Genomic DNA, 17,628 nt, shown 5'->3' on the forward strand with positions numbered 1-17,628 from the left:
CCCGCACCCCAACCCAGTCCACCTGACCAGCGCTCCTGCTGGGGAGCGGGGCTCACGCACGGCACTCCTGCTGGGGAATGGGGTTGGGGGCTTCCCCTGCTCCGCCCACCCACACGGTGCTCCTGCTGGGGAGTGGGGGAAGCCACTTCTCCCTGGCAGGAGTGCAAAGCCCCTGTGCCCCAAACCCATTTCCCCGGCAGGAGTGCCGGGTGGGGGTGGGGGGGGGGGCTGCAGACGGAAAGGGTGGAGAGGGCCTCCTTTGTGCTCTGGCCCAGGGCCCCACAAATCTCTAATCTGCCTCTGCCCACACCCCACGAGTACCCTAACTATTGAGCTACTGGCTTTATAAAGGAGGCCTCCACTACCTCAGCCATATTGTTTGGCATTAGGTATGTGCCACTGCCTTTCTGGCAAAAAAAAAACACTGAGGCACTGACTCCAGGAAGGGTTCCCAGATATGGATCCTAAGTGGATAGGTGCCTTCCTTCAGCTCAGACTTAGGCACCTAAATCTGTAACAGGGGCAGGGCTTAGGACACATCCCTCTCCATAGCATCTGCTGTTGGCTGATTTAGACCTGGTCTACACTACGAGTTTAGGTCGAATTTAGCAGCGTTAGATCGATTTAACCCTGCACCCATCCACATGACGAAGCCATTTTTGTCGACTTAAAGGGCTCTTAAAATTGATTTCTGTACTCCTCCCTGATGAGAGGATTAGTGCTGAAATCGACCCTGCTGAGTCGAATTTGGGGTAGTGTGGATGCAATTCGACGGTATTGGCCACCGGGTGCTCCATTGTGACCGCTCTGGACAGTGCTCTTAACTCAGATGCCCTGGCCAGGTAGACAGGAAAAGCCCTGTGAACTTTTGAATTTCATTTCCTGTTTGGCCAGCGTGGCGAGCTGATCAGCACAGGTGACCATGCAGAGCTCATCAGCACAGGTGACCATGGAGTCTGAGAATCGCAAAAGAGCTCCAGCATGGACCGAATGGGAGGTACTGCATCTGATCGCTGTATGGGGAGACGAATCCATCCTATCCGAACTCCGTTCCAAAAGATGACATGCCGGAATATTTGAAAAAATCTCCAAGGGCATGAAGGACAGAGGTTATAACAGGGACCCGCAGCAGTGCTGCGTGAAACTTAAGGAGCTCAGGCAAGCCTACCAAAGAACCAGAGAGGCAAATGGCCGCTCTGGGTCAGAGCCCCATCCATGCCGCTTCTATGAGGAGCTGCATGCAATTCTAGCGGGTGCCCCTACAACTACCCCACCCCTGTGCTTCCTTCCTCCCCCACCCCTCCCAGGCTACCTTGGCAGTTATCCCCCCATTTGTGTGATGAATTAATAAAGAATGCATGAATTTGAAACAACAATGACTTTATTGCCTCCGCAAGCGGAGATCAAAGGTGGGAGGGGAGGGCGGTTGGCTTACAGGGAAGTAGAGTGAACCAAGGGGGTGGGTTTTCATCAAGGAGAAACAAACACAACTTTCACACCGTAGCCTGGCCAGTCATGAAACTGGTTTTCAAAGCTTCTCTGATGCGCACCGCGCCCTGCTGTGCTCTTCTAACCGCCCTGGTGTCTGGCTGCGCGTAATCAGCGGCCAGGCGATTTGGCTCAACCTTCCACCCCGCCATAAACATCTCCCCCTTACTCTCACAGATACTGTGGAGCACACAGTAAGCAGTAATTACGATGGGAACATTGGTTTTGCTGAGGTCTAACCGAGTCAGTAAACTGTGCCAGCGAGCTTTTAAATGTCCAAAGGCACATTCTACCACCATTATGCACTTGCTCAGCCTATAGTTGAACTGCTCCTTACTACTATCCAGGCTTTATGAGCCATGGGAGCCAGGGGTAGGTGCGACCATGCGGTGCTGCCAACTGGGAGAGCAGCCTGAGGCAGAAGCCTCCAGCTGGCATGATATTCCAGGCAGGACTGAATCTCCATTAGACGAAACTTAAAGAGAATGACCTGGAGTCATTCCCATTTTTGTCCAGGCGCCCCCGACTGACCTCACCGAGGCTGGCCAGGAGCACCCATGTCTGCCCAGGCGCCCCTAACCAACCTAACCGAGGTCGGCCAAGAGCACCCATGGGACGACGACGAGGGCTAGCAGTCGTATTGCACCGTCTGCAAAGCAAGGCAAAGCAAGGGGATGCTGCTGTGTAGCACTGCAGTACCACGTCTGCCAGCAGCACCCAGGAGACATACGGTGACAGTGAGCTGAGCAGGCTCCATGCTTGCCGTGGTATGTCGTCTGCATGGGTAACCCAGGAAAAAAGGCGAGAAACGATTATTTGCCATTGCTTTCACGGAGGGAGGAAGGGAGGGGGGCCTGACGACATGTACCCAGAACCACCCCCGACAATGTTTTTGCCCCATCAGGCATTGGGAGCTCAACCCAGAATTCCAATGGGCAGAGGAGACTGCGGGAACTGTGGGATAGCTACCACAGTGCAACACTCAGAAAGTCGACGCTAGCCTCGGTACTGTGGACGCACACCACCGACTTAATGTGCTTAGTGGGGACACACACAATCGACTGTATCAAATCGATTTCTATTAAATCGACCTAATTTCATAGTGTAGACATACCCTTAGGTTGCTCACTGCTTGGCATCCTGGCTTTTGTGAATCCCATTCTTAGGTGCCTATCTTTTGCCAGGCACTGTATAGGAAGCTTAGACTGGGACTTTTCAGCCTGAAAAAGAGACAACTAAGAGGGGATATGATAGAAGTCTATAAAATCTTGATTGATGTGGAGAAAGTGAATAAGGAAATCTTATCTACTCCTTCACATAACACAAGAATCAGGGGTCACCCAATAAAATTAATAGGCAGCAGGTTTAAAACAAATGAAAGGAAGTACTTCTTCACACAACACACAGTCAACCTGTGGAACTCATTGCCAGGGGATACTGTGGGATGCAACACCATGCTCTGAGTGTCCCTAGTCTCTGTTCGCCAGAAGCTGGGAGTGGACGATAGGATGAATCACTTGATGATTGCCTGTCCTGTTCATTCCTTCTGAAGCACCTGGCATTGGCCACTATCTGAAGACAGGATACTGGGCTAGACGGACCAGAGGTCTGACCCAGTATGGCCATTCTTATGCATCTACTCAGGCTTTGTTGATCCCACTGGGTCCATAGGTATCTAAAAGCTGAATTGTAATGCTTATGCCTCTTTGTGGTTTTGGGCCAAAGGGCATAGGTGAACATAATGCATGTCCACAATCCATCTTCTATAGTGCATATTACAGTCTACTTTGTTTAGTGTTTTATATACTTGTATAATGATATTTTTCATTTTCTGTCTTTTGAGTCAATTTAAGTATTTTATATAATTTCAAGAACCATTTCATATATTATAACTAAGGGAGAAGTTGGCTCATTACTGAGTAGTTACTATACTAAAACAGTACTGTCTGTGGAGGAGAAAATGAGAAAAAAACTGGACGTGGTGAAAGTTGGATGGAGTCCAAATGACTCATGGACCTATTTCCTGTTAGTAGCTAAGGCCCTAAGCCTGCAAATCCTTACAAACATGCCTGACTTTAACCATGTAGTAGTCCCATTGAAGTCAATGATACCACTTTCATCAGTAAATTTTATGCATGTCCCAAAGTGTTTCCAGGACTAAAGCCTAAATTGGCTGGTTTAATTACACTGGGACAAAATGCTGGATCATTTTACATGTAATCTGATTAAACATTTTGACTATCTTGCTGAAATGAAATTTATTTTTCTCACTTTTAGAGAAGAGGAGCAACTTGGTCATTGTAACTAAAGTGACTGGGGGGGTGGGGGAAGATTAAAAATTGCTCCTGTCTTGGATCTTGTATTTTCAATTTAGTTGGTTTAAGCCTGGAGTAAAGGTTTTGGCAAAGTTATAAATCCCTGAAAATAGGAGTTTATAATAAAATGCTGACTTTGTGTAGGAATACTAGTAGGCTCATTAAAATGTACTCCAACAAAAAACCCTCTTTGTGACCAACTCCACTTGAAGTGATTTTTTTTTAAGTACAATGCAATAAAAAGTAAACCACATTTGCATCAAGTCATGTAACAAAGACCCACATCTGATGTGATTCTGCTGGCACTCCTTTAGTTATTACTGCTGCCAACAGGCAGGGTGTAAGGAAACCTGATTGTAATTCAGATTGGAAGAAGTAGGGAGCACTGGGATCTGCTACACAGAGGCCTGCAATCTGTCCATCTGTTCACAGTGAGGGATTAAATTAAATCCCATTGAGCTTTCATATTCACAAATCCAGGAACAGTAGTAATTGGTTATTAAACAAATTAAAGTTTGTTGTGTTTACAGTTTTATCTCAAATTGGTATCAAGGCAAGTTCATGCTGCATATTACAGATTTTTTTCCCCTTCAACAATTTACGTATTCTTTGGATCTATATAAATATTGTTTGAAATACAGAATAGCAGCTTCTTGTGATTTTTCATCCAGTTTTTATTAGAACAGATTAGATCTCTTAGAATAGATCTCTCTTACTCTAAAAAATCATAAAGCTAATTGTATTGGCATTTATGTAACTTTTTTTCTGAAAAGTGCATCTCATGCACTTTATAGAGCAATGAATTACAAATGTGTAGTACTCTAACTGTATGCAAACAGTGAGCAATATTCCGATTACAGCTGTGAAGATTGGCACAAACATTTATATTCATGCCAGTTCATCTTTGCTGGGATGAATTGAGTGAGAAAAGCTGATCAAGGACACTAAAGATTTTTTTTTTTTACTCTAATTTTGGAACCTTTAGACTCTAGTCAAAGAACGACCAGGTTTAAATACGTGGAAATAGCACTTTAACATCTCATTGAACAGATAGATTCTCTTTTGACTGTATAACTTGAAATATTTTACTGCAGAGGCAACATTCTGAGAACAATCCTGCCTTGGGTTGGCCAAGTGTATTGTGTTAGGGGTACACAGAGACTCTTTATCACAATGCCTTAGACCACCTTCATAGGAGCTGGTAAGGGGCACAGATAAAACATTTCAGCCCAGATCCACAAAGGGACTTAGGCACCTAAACCACAGATTTAGGTGCTACTGCAATCCCCAGAAACCCCACTTAGCTGCTGCCTAACCCTGGAGGCACCTAAACTCACTCAGCACCTAAATTTTGGCTGCAAAAGTCCCCAAGGCACCTTAAGTTTTACAGCTTGCATGGCCTGATACAGTATGGGTGCTCTGTGCACTCCTAAATACCACACAAAATGTCTGGGGTGGAGGAAGCTGCTTCCCTTATAACCTTTAGCCTAGTGGTTAGGGTACTCTCCCAGAACGTGGGAAGCCCTGCTTCAACACCCACCCACCCCCCCAGCCTGAGGAGAAGAAGGAATATGGACAGGCCTTCCCCATTCCTCTGGTAAGTGGCCTAACCATTGGGCTATCGGTATTCTGATAGAGGTTTCTCTCAATCCCTCCTGTTGAAGCTGTTTTAATTTGTATGAATAGTTAAATAAGCATTGCGTCAGAGGGAGTATGAATGCCTCTATAGTCCTGTGGCTAGGGCATTCATGAGAGCAGTGGGAACTCCTGTTCAGTATCTTCTCATCAGGTGGAGGAGGGAATTGAGTGGCCATCTCCCACATTCTAGGTGAGCACCCTAACTACTGCGCTAAAAGCTATAAGGGAGGCCACCTACTCCCTCAACTCCTATCCCTTTTGTGTGGAGTTAGGCAGGTGACTATGCCATTTAAAAACTCTGTGGGGGTGGGGGACATTTTGGACACAAGCCTCTTGTCAGCATCTGCTACTGGCTATCTTAAGTGGCTCCCTGTCTAGCATGCTGGCTTTTGTGGATCCCATTGTCAGGAGCTTAACTCTTCCCATGCATTGTATAGGTAACCTAGACACCTAACACAGGGTTTGTGCAATCTAGTGATTTTCAAAGTATTTAAAAGTTAGGTATAGCAATGCTCAGTGTTGCTATTCCATTTCGTTATGGACTCAGACCCTCAGCCTTCTCTAGAGTAGGAGTTGAAAGGTGTTAGCTAACACGTGTGTTAAAAGCCTAGTATTGACCAGGCTGTCTGCCTTTAACAGGTGTTTAACTGATCAAGCTAAAGCATGTGAGGAATCTCCATAGCCCCAGCTATAGCCAGATGTTTAGGCCAGGACCTCAGCTGGTAGGTGACAATGGGGGAGTTGGGCACACTTTATTTTTTAGAGCACCAATAAGGAGGGCTGTGGAGCATTGATCTATCATGGATATAGTGGTCTATTTAGCCACATAACAGTGAAAGTGCACTGCCAAGCCAACATGCCTCTACCTTGGTCTTCTAGAGAACGCGAAGTTAAGAGTATAGTTTAGACTCCATATCCTTGTTTAGTCTGTGGCCTTTCTATCTCATTGGCAAAGGGCGTGACAAATCATAGCAATTGTAATGATAGTTTTGTGACGTGAACAACTGTTTATTTAGAAACTGCACTGAAACCATCAACTCATTTCACAAACACAAAACTATAAAACTGTAATGATTCTGCTCACTGCTACCATGGTTAGAATTTGAACTGGCGGTGGGGTACATATGAAAGGATATGCTATCCTAGTTACATGAGTCAGCCAGCCACACTCTCTGCCTAAATGATTTATTCATTCTTGAGCATCAAAACAACAAAGAAAAGTGAAGGAGACATTGATACTCCCACAAGTGCTCTTTGTAGTAAGAGGGAGTATTTTATATGTACAGTATTTTACTCATGTGAACAGTCCCACATCTCAGCAGGTTTGTCTCCTCTGCTAGCTGTTTTTGATAAAGTGAACCTGTATATCAGGCAAATTTTCTCTGACTTACTTCTCTTCTGATAATGTAACAAAGTATCTTAACTCCCAAAATGTCTTTTAAATTTAAATTTCTCACTTCCTTTCTTCACTTTCACCCACCATTTCCAACTGTTGCACTCTTTATGTATTTAGTTAATTATCTACTCTTCACAGCCTAAAGATCTACTCTTCGAATATATTTTACCGGATATTTATATATCTATGGACCATTCATTAATACGCTGATTGAAGGCTTTGAACCATGAAAGGCTCACTTCAGAGATGTAGTTTGAGCACCTGACTTGAATACCATAATGTAATCTTACATAATGCTTGTTGCACAGCAAAACATCCCATGAAATTACTTTTAGTAAACTCTGCTGTACAAGTGGAGTTTTATCATTTCTGTTTTCATCGTTAAATAAAAAACACCTTCTTAATAATCCCTATATATTGAAGATTAAAAAAACTATATAATATTTTTCCAACCTGGATTAAATTTTCCACAGGAAAGAATGGCAATCTCAGCTCATGCCATGGCACTTCTGGGTGGATCCTGGTATAAATTCCAATATGGAGAAGAAGGGCATTCATTTGGCAGCCTCATTTTCCATATACATGTAAATTAGCGGAAAGCTCAAAGTCAAATGCATGCTAGTCCCCTGTTAGTCAAAGCCAAATCCCACATAAGATTAAAGGAGGAAATCCTTACATTCCCCTGGATCCTAAAGCCTGTCTCCTAACAAAAGCATCTGTCTCCTCTACTGACAAGTTATTTAATCTTTTTAGACAACAACGGTTTAGCCCGTACACCATTTCCACAAGCATCTAAAATACAAGAGAGTAAAATAAGACAATACTTTGTTGTTAATCTTGGATTATGAACTAGTTTTTCTGATGCCTAGTATCAATACATTACTTTGTGTTTCCTTCAATTAATTTAGTCTTTACCCAGCCATTGTTAGATAAAAATTTACAATATTAAAAAAAAATCATTTTTTCCACTGTGCAACAATCTCATTGACGGCTGAACATATGATTCTAATCACTCTCACTGTCCGATGGCAAAACACAGGCTGAAAAATCCAGATAATTTTTTTTTTTTTTACTCTTCATCATGTGGCGAGAGGGCTGGATTTAGTCACTCACGGAACAGCAAGGAAGGTACCCTTCTGATTCATAGGTGAGACAGAATGAAGCTGCATTTCCAATCACTGTGGATACATTGGAGGCAAGGGCATCTGTATGGATGCCCAGGTCCTCTCTACTATTCTCTGCCCCTCCATATCCTGCTGTTTTAAAAGTTATTCTATTATGCACTCCACCCCCACCCCTACCTGGCTAAGTCTCTCCCCTCCCCCCAAGTGTTTTGAAGGCATGGAGTGAATTAATCCTGACAATTTCTGGTAGAGAGATTCCACAGAAACAACCTTTCCCTAGCTCTGCCCACTCATGTATCCTATCTCTGCCCCCAAACCCACTAAACATAGTGTTTCACAGTTTCAGAAGGAAGATAAGGGGGGAAGCTGTTCTAGACTTGATTTTAACACATAGGGAGGAACTCGTTGAGAATTTGAAAGTAGAAGGCAGCTTGGGTGAAAGTGATCATGAAATCATAGAGTTTGCAATTCTAAGGAAGGGTAGAAGGGAGAACAGCAAAACAGAGACAATGGATTTCAGGAAGGCGGATTTTGGTAAGCTCAGAGAGCTGATAGGTAAGGTCTCATGGGAATCAAGACTGAGGGGAAAAACAACTGAGGAGAGTTGGCAGTTTTTCAAAGGGACGCTATTAAGGGCCCAAAAGCAAGCTATTCCGCTGGCTAGGAAAGATAGAAAATGTGGCAAAAGACCACCTTGGCTTAACCACGAGATCTTGCATGATCTAAAAAATAAAAAGGAGTCATATAAAAAATGGAAACTAGGACGGATTACAAAGGATGAATATAGGCAAACAACACAGGAATGCAGGGGCCAGATTAGAAAGGCAAAGGCACAAAATGAGCTCAAACTAGCTACAGGAATAAAGGGAAACAAGAAGACTTTTTATCAATACATTAGAAGCAAGAGGAAGACCAAAGACAGGGTAGGCCCACTGCTCAGTGAAGAGGGAGAAACAGTAACAGGAAACTTGGAAATGGCAGAGATGCTTAATGACTTCTTTGTTTCGGTCTTCACCGAGAAGTCTGAAGGAAAGCCTAACATAGTGAATGCTAATGGGAAGGGGGTAGGTTTAGCAGATAAAATAAAAAAAAGAACAAGTTAAAAATGACTTAGAAAAGTTAGATGCCTGCAAGTCACCAGGGCCTGATGAAATGCATCCTAGAATACTCAAGGAGCTAATAGAGGAGGTATCTGAGCCTCTAGCTATTATCTTTGGAAAATCATGGGAGACGGGAGAGATTCCAGAAGACTGGAAAAGGGCAAATATAGTGCCCATCTATAAAAAGGGAAATAAAAACAACCCAGGAAACTACAGACCAGTTAGTTTAACTTCTGTGCCAGGGAAGATAACGGAGCAAGTAATTAAGGAAATCATCTGCAAACACTTGGAAGGTGGTAAGGTGATAGGGAATAGCCAGCATGGATTTGTAAAGAACAAATCGTGTCAAACCAATCTGATAGCTTTCTTTGATAGGATAACGAGTCTTGTGGATAAGGGAGAAGCTGTGGATGTGGTATACCTAGACTTTAGTAAGGCATTTGACACGGTCTCGCATGATATTCTTATCGACAAACTAGGCAAATACAATTTAGATGGGGCTACTATAAGGTGGGTGCATAACTGGCTGGATAACCGTACTCAGAGAGTTGTTATTAATGGTTCCCAATCCTGCTGGAAAGGCATAACAAGTGGGGTTCCGCAGGGGTCTGTTTTGGGACTGGCTCTGTTCAATATCTTCATTAACAACTTAGATATTGGCATAGAAAGTACGCTTATTAAATTTGCGGATGATACCAAACTGGGAGGGATTGCAACTGCTTTGGAGGACAGGGTCATAATTCAAAATGATCTGGACAAATTGGAGAAATGGTCTGAGGTAAACTGGATGAAGTTTAACAAAGACAAATGCAAAGTGCTCCACTTAGGAAGGAAAAATCAGTTTCACACATACAGAATGGGAAGAAACTGTCTAGGAAGGAGTACAGCAGAAAGGAATCTAGGGGTTATAGTGGACCACAAGCTAAATATGAGTCAACAGTGTGATGCTGTTGCAAAAAAAGCAAACGTGATTCTGGGATGTATTAACAGGTGTGTTGTGAGCAAGACACGAGAAGTCATTCTTCCGCTCTACTCTGCTCTGGTTAGGCCTCAGCTGGAGTATTGTGTCCAATTCTGGGCACCGCATTTCAAGAAAGATGTGGAGAAATTGGAGAGAGTCCAGAGAAGAGCAACAAGAATGATTAAAGGTCTTGAGAACATGACCTATGAAGGAAGGCTGAAAGAATTGGGTTTGTTTAGTTTGGAAAAGGGAAGACTGAGAGGGGACATGATAGCAGTTTTCAGGTATCTAAAAGGGTGTCATAAGGAGGAGGGAGAAAACTTGTTCACCTTAGCCTCTAAGGATAGAACAAAAAGCAATGGGCTTAAACTGCAGCAAGGGAGGTTTAGGTTGGACATTAGGAAAAAGTTCCTAACTGTCAGGGTGGTTAAACACTGGAATAAATTGCCTAGGGAGGTTGTGGAATCTCCATCTCTGGAGATATTTAAGAGTAGGTTAGATAAATGTCTATCAGGGATGGTCTAGACAGTATTTGGTCCTGCCATGCGGGCAGGGGACTGGACTTGATGACCTCTCGAGGTCCCTTCCAGGCCTAGAATCTATGAATCTATGGATCTATAATGGTCTGCATTGCCTCAAACCTTCTCTAGCAGATTTTGGCCTAGTTGTGCAGGTTTCACTCTAGATTTTTCACCCCTGCCAAATAAATCAAGGGAATGAAATAACCCTGTGGCTGCAATTCTGATTCTACCATGATTTGAAAGTTAATGGAAACATCTTTTGAAGTATTTAAGGAAGACTATAGATAAGATCAAATATACCTCTAACTATCTCCAAGTTCATTTTATGTTGATTCAGCTCTCACAGGAACTAAGAAAAAGAAAAGGTTTCATTAAGAAGAGACCTGGGAACCAATTTTTCTTTCATGTTAATCAGATAAGGTATACATGAGAGCCACATTAGAATAAACTGGGATTTCACCAGAGAATGTACATTTCTCCCTTTCTGTGTCCCTCCATTCCAGAGTATTCCCTTCCACGAGAACAAACTGTTCCAAATAAACAATAAGAACATATAATACTTAGCAATAATAGCAATGGGCTGGAGCAAAAAGCCACTAGCAGCAGCCATACTAATAGGGTATTGTGATAAATGAAAGGGGGAGCCATACTAATAGGGTATTGTGATAAATGAAGGGGGGATAGCTCCCTTTTATGGGCACCCAGCCAGCCAGTTAGCTATAAAACCCCTGTTAATAGCTGTTCTCTACTTGCTTTACCTGTAAAGGGTTAAAAAGTCTATAGGTAAAAGGAAGGGAGTGGGCACCTGACCAAAAGAGCCAATGGAAAGGCTAGAACTTTTTAAAATAGGTGAAAAACTTCCCTTTTGTCTGTCTGTGTTGTTCTCCCGGAAAGCAGAGACAGGGCTGGAGCTATGCTGTAAAAGCTTGGGCCAGGTATGAAAATCGTCAGATCATACCTAGAAACTACTCATTTGAAACCCCAGATATGTAAGTAGATCAGGAAATGTCTAGGAAGACGAGATTACATTTATCTCTTTTATTTCTTTATGGCTTGTGGACTCCTCTGTGCTAACCCCAGGTGCTTTTGTTTTGCTTGTAACCTTTACACTGGACCTCAAGATGCTATCTTGATGCTTAATCCTTGTAATTGTTTTTTTTTAAACCTAACAAAAAGCTTAAGTTCCAGATGTATTTTCTTTCTTTTTGTTTTTAATAAAATTTACCTTTTTTAAGAACAGGATTGGACTTTTGTGTCCCTAGGAGGTTTGTGCATATGTTGATAAATTAGCTGGTGGCAACAGCTGATTTCCTTTGTTTTCTTTCTCAGCTCTTCCCCGGAGTGAGGGTGAAAGGGCTTGAGGGTACCCCACAGGAAGGAATTCCCAACTGCACCTTCCTGGGTTCTCAAAGGGGTTTTTGCACTTGGTGGCAGCCATCCAAGGTCAGAGAAAAGCTGTAACCTTGGGAGGTTAATACAAGCCTGGAGTGGCCAGTATTAATTTTTAGAATCCTTGCGGGCCCCCACCTTCTGCACTTAATGTGCCAGAGTGGGGAATCAGCCTTAACAGGTATGAAGAATTCTTCTATGCTCACCTTTTGTCAGGCTCAGCAAAGAGTGAGGCTTGGTCTACACTTACCCCCCAAGTCGAAGTAAGGTACGCAAATTCAGCTACATGAATAACGTAGCTGAATTCGACATACCTTACTTCGAACTTACCGCGGTTCAGACGCGGTCCACACGCGGCAGGCAGGCTCCCCGTCGACTCCGCGGTACTCCTCTCGTTGAGCTGGAGTACCGCAGTCGACGGCGAGCACTTCCTGGTTCGATTTATCGCGTCCAGACCAGACGCGATAAATCGAACCAGGAAGTTCGATTTCCAGCCGCCGAACTAGCGGCTAAGTATAGACCAGCCCTGAGAGGAAGCAGTTTGTGCTTCTCTAGCCCTCGAGGGCTGTCCTAACTCATACCCCAGCAGCAATGACCTTATAATCTACTGAACTACTCCTCCCCAAGCTCCCTGCGATTGGATGGTGAGCTAGAACTGTAGAACTGGAAGGGATCTTGAGAGGTCATCTGCCCTGAGGCAGGACCAAGTACACTTAGACCATCCATGACAGGCATTTGTCGAACCTGTTCTTAAAAGCCTTCAATAATGGGGATTACACAACCTCCCTTGGAAACCTATTCCAGAGCTCTTGAATTAGTTAGCATTCTCATTAATAACTATAACCAACTTTGAAAATCAGATAGGTAATAGTCTTCACATAAGACAGCAGCTACTTAAGAAAAAAATTAGATTTTTTTGTATACTTTCTATCAAAGTTTTATAGTACCATTAACTGGATATGAATCCACTGAAAGCTTTCTTAGTCAATAACATTGATGGCAAAGAAACTTTTATTAAAAAAATCGTATTCTTACCACTTTTGACTAAAATCTCACACAACAACCAGTATCTAAACGAGTTTTCCCACATGAAATCATTATGTGCTATTATGCACATTATGACTATACTCCGTCATTACTATTAGGATAATACACCACTTTGCACAGTACACTGAAACTTTAGGCATATTTTACATGCATTTTCTGTCAATAAATGTACTTTAATTAATCACAAAAATATTAATTTAACATTTCTGTTAGGAAATTAGGACATGATCCTGCACAAAGTTAAGCATAATTGTAGGTCCTTGCAGGATCAGAGCGTATATTTATAAATGCTTATAACATAAGGTTTTTATTTTATTTTATTTTTTAATTTGGGAATGGTGAAAGGGCCTATCCTCACTGGGAACAAGCCAACCTGAAAATTTTGAAGTTCAGCTGTTTGAGTAGTGTGGGAGAGACATTTATTTAAACTGAGAAAGCTGACAGATTTTGCTCAAAATGTCTAGAAAAATTCACCGCTGGGCTAAAATGAAGTGTAAACAAATTCAACCCAAAAGGTTAATTTTAAGAAAACAAGAAGCACTGAAATTCTTGATGCAACCTTGGCACTCCTGCTCCCACATAACACCGACTCCAGTTTTGTAATCTGTTACTTGAACTATCAATCAAGTTCCATTTTCCTTCATGAAGTCCTACATTCTGATTCACTACTGTGACATGGCATGGCATTTTTCTTCTTCTTGTTTTAATAACCACTGAATCCTAGAGTACATATTTCAAGTACATAAATCACCTGCTTACAAAAGTAATTGTGCTCATTTGCAGTATTTGCTACCTCTAAAATTGGTGAATTTTTATCCTGCAATAAAAAACAAGGTGCGTTTTGCATTCCTTGCAAGAACTATCAGCCTTGTTATCAACGAGATGAGCCCTTGCTGGTATAAACAGAAACTTCCATGATTGGCTGTTCTGATTGCATGATTTATATTACTTACCACAGGTTAACTTGCATATAGCTTTGCCGTTCACTTCCTGGAACCCATCGAATTTTCTTCTACAGTGCTATTTTATGGACCACTACATTTCACAAATCAAAGATTCAATAGTCATAGTGAAGAATGAAAGTTGATTTTTTTCATGGAAGATAATACATTTTTTTCTTCAAGGATGTGACATTTCCTTTCTTCACAAAATAAAATGATCAAAAGAGAACTTTATCACATTTGAAGCATAAAAGCATAAAAGCTGAAGCAAGACAAGAGATCACAAACACGACACAAAAAGGCTTTGTCTGCATGAACAGATGCACTTGAAAAAGGAACAGTGTATTCATCCAGTTAGCGTGTGCTGTGTCTCACATAGGGTGACCAGACAGCAAGTGTGAAAAATCGGGATGGGGGTGGGGGGTAATAGGAGCCTATATAAGAAAAAGACCCCAAAATCGTGACTGTCCCTATAAAATTGGGACATCTGATCTCACAGCATGTGTGAGAGTTGGTTTGGAGGCTGGTCAAGGTCCCTCAGTAATAGAACTCACACAACCATGGGTCTGTGGAGTGTTGGCTGCAAATATTTGAGAAAATGGGCTCCCAAATCCCTATGTCTCCCCAATCATAGAATCATAGAATCATAGAATATCAGGGTTGGAAGGGACCTCAGGAGGTCATCTAGTCCAATCCCCTGCTCAAAGCAAGACCAATTCCCAACTAAATCATCCCAGCCAGGGCTTTGTCAAGCCGGGCCTTAAAAACCTCCAAGGAAGGAGACTCCACCACCTCCCTAGGTAACACGTTCCAGTGCTTCACCACCCTCCTAGTGAAATAGTGTTTCCTAATATCCAACCTAGACCTCCCCCACTGCAACTTGAGACCATTGCTCCTTGTTCTGTCATCTGCCACCATTGAGAACAGCCGAGTTCCATCCTCTTTGGAACCCCCTTTCAGGTAGTTGTAGGCTGCTATCAAATCCCCCCTCATTCTTCTCTTCTGGAGACTAAACAATCCCAGTTCCCTCAGCCTCTCCTCATAAGTCATGCACTCCAGACCCCTAATCATTTTTGTTGCCCTCCGCTGGACTCTTTCCAATTTTTCCACATCCTTCTTGTAGTGTGGGGCCCAAAACTGGACACAGTACTCCAGATGAGGCCTCACCAATGTTCTTTGGCAAGGAGGACACTTTAACAGCTATGATTAGCATTTAGTACCTGTTAATGGATAAAGAGAAGCCTTCATTTTGAACGTTTCCTAGAGGTGCAAGTAGACTTTTTTTTTTTAATCTGATTTTTCTACGTCTCACAAGTGGAAAATATCACCTGCTAATGTTCGCAAAACCGTCTAACAGAGGGATGATTCGGTCTTTTCACTATTTCTCCAACTGTGAATCATTAAAAGAAATAAAATGTTTGAATAGTAACTTTTCAAACCTAAACCAAAATGTTAATTCCAGTGGCTCCCATCTATTTATCATACTGCCATAGGTTTTTTGTATGCAGCCTTAAAGTATCAAATTACTTTACAACTGCCATTTTCCAGATTCCCAACCAAATGAATGCATACGAGCCAGAGTAATTATTTGTCTGTCATCTCCAACTGATTCAAATAAAGTTATCCCAATATTAGCTGGGATGATTTTCTTTCAGTTTCACAGCAGTCAATTACTGTACAGCAGTGAAGATGGCAGATCCATCTTTGTAACCAACATTCTTTGACTCTGGAACTCATACTATATTTATTGCAGTTTGCCAAAGACAAGACTAGAATGATCATGAGTCAACATATGTATCATATCATATATCTATGTATGGTGTATCATAGACCATCCAATTTGATAGTTTGAAAATCCTCCTCTTGTAAGAAAGAATTAAGGCCTAATGCCAGCTGGATAAGCATAATTCATAAATTACGCACAAACACCAGTATGAGGCAAACCATGCTCTGAAGTGTCCATGACCTCTGTTTGCCAGAAGCTGGGAATGGGCGACAGGGAATGGATCACTTGATGATTGCCCATTCTGTTCATTCAGTTTGGCAAATTGAACACTGAAGTACTGATAATGCAGTGTGATGCCCCAAGTGAGACATTGTATGTTGTGAGGATTATTTTCTCTGGGCCAAATGCCTCCCTCTTTTTGGTTTACAAAGAGTTTCTCTTCTCTGTATTACATGGGCATATAACTGACAGGAGAGAAATCAAATTGCTCCCACAAATGATAAATTTCTGCACCAAAGAGCACAATGATCCAATTCTGCAAGTGACTCCTTTAAACAAATTTCATACTCCATGTCCCTGTACTCAGGGTCTCAGCTTATAGAGGGTGTTAGGGTGTTCAAACTGGCTGAAGAAGTTGAGGGTGGCATACAAAGGGAAGAAGAAGGAGGGAAAGAGAGCAGGGAAGCATAGGAGGGAGTAAGGGGAGAGGATGGGGTGAAAGGATTGCAGAGGAGATGGGAAAGGGCCAAGCAGGAGTAGGGTGAAAGGCAAAGAAGTAGGAGGTGATAGGGTGGGCAGAAATCACTGGTCCATGCAGCTCAGCAACCCATTGTGGTCTTCTCAACCCCTCTGTTGACCCATCGGGGGTACAGCCACATCACTTAGCTCCTGTGCACCTTTCCAGGGACCCTGCAGGAAGGAGAGATCCATATCTTGCACTTTCAGCATGATATGTCATGCTACAGGGCTTTGAAGAACCCCAGTGGTGATGCCACAGCAGGATCTCTCATTGGCAACTATTTTAAAAAATGGAATTTGAGTCCTAAATTAAGTCCTACAGAGGAACAGGGAGCTGTACCTCTCCCAATGATCTCTTTGGTATAAGTCATGCCAAGCTAACATACAAGCCTTGTATAATCACAAACAAATGGCTCATATTGATCTGTCCACTTAGGGATGCTGTCAAATGTTTCACTAATCCCCCAACACAAACACAGGCACAAAGGTATTACATATTGTTAATACACAATTTAAATAAATCCTTTCCACACTCAGTTCACTCTTATGAGATTATTTGGGGTGAGGTGATCCCTTAACACTCCTGCTGGGGCACTTCACATTCAGCCTTTTGATGAGAATTGCTAACATGTCCCAAAAGGTAATGAAGTATAAGCTTGGAACTGAAGAGATAACCCAAGTAAATATGTGAGTCTGTCACAGTCCATGGATATGTTCATATGTGCAAGTAAGGCTGACATAACAATTGGGAAATAAACTTGTGGTAAAACAAACAGGTACTCAGTTCACTGCAGGTTATTAAAAAATAAAAAAAAAAAACCAACTGCTTCTTGTGACTTTTGGAACAGATGCACTTGTTCACCAACCTTGACATAACACTGAGCTGGAAACTTGATAAAACATCTGAGCTCTCGTTGCTTGACAAGGTCTCTAGCTTTTCTAAAGGCTGTCTGTTAACTATATTGTCACAGGAGAGGATTCCCTCATGCTGTATTCCTGGCTGCAAACAGTCCTCATTCACTCCCATATAGGTTCAATACTGTGTGCTTTACTTACAATGTGCTATATAGGTGCTTCTTCCTCACAACATAAGGCTTTTTTTTTTAACCTTCTCCCCAGATCCCAGGTTAGTGGAGTAGGAAAAGGAGGAAGAATAGAATAGAGGGAGAGAGAATCTCATCTTCCTGATATTCTGACCTTTCCGAGCTCTTCATTTCAGCCTTCCCCTAGCTCTTCCTGTCTCT

Source organism: Terrapene carolina, unplaced genomic scaffold (assembly GCF_002925995.2).
Source record: "Terrapene carolina triunguis isolate 2854851 unplaced genomic scaffold, T_m_triunguis-2.0 Scaffold95, whole genome shotgun sequence".
NCBI classification, from domain to species: domain Eukaryota; kingdom Metazoa; phylum Chordata; order Testudines; family Emydidae; genus Terrapene; species Terrapene triunguis.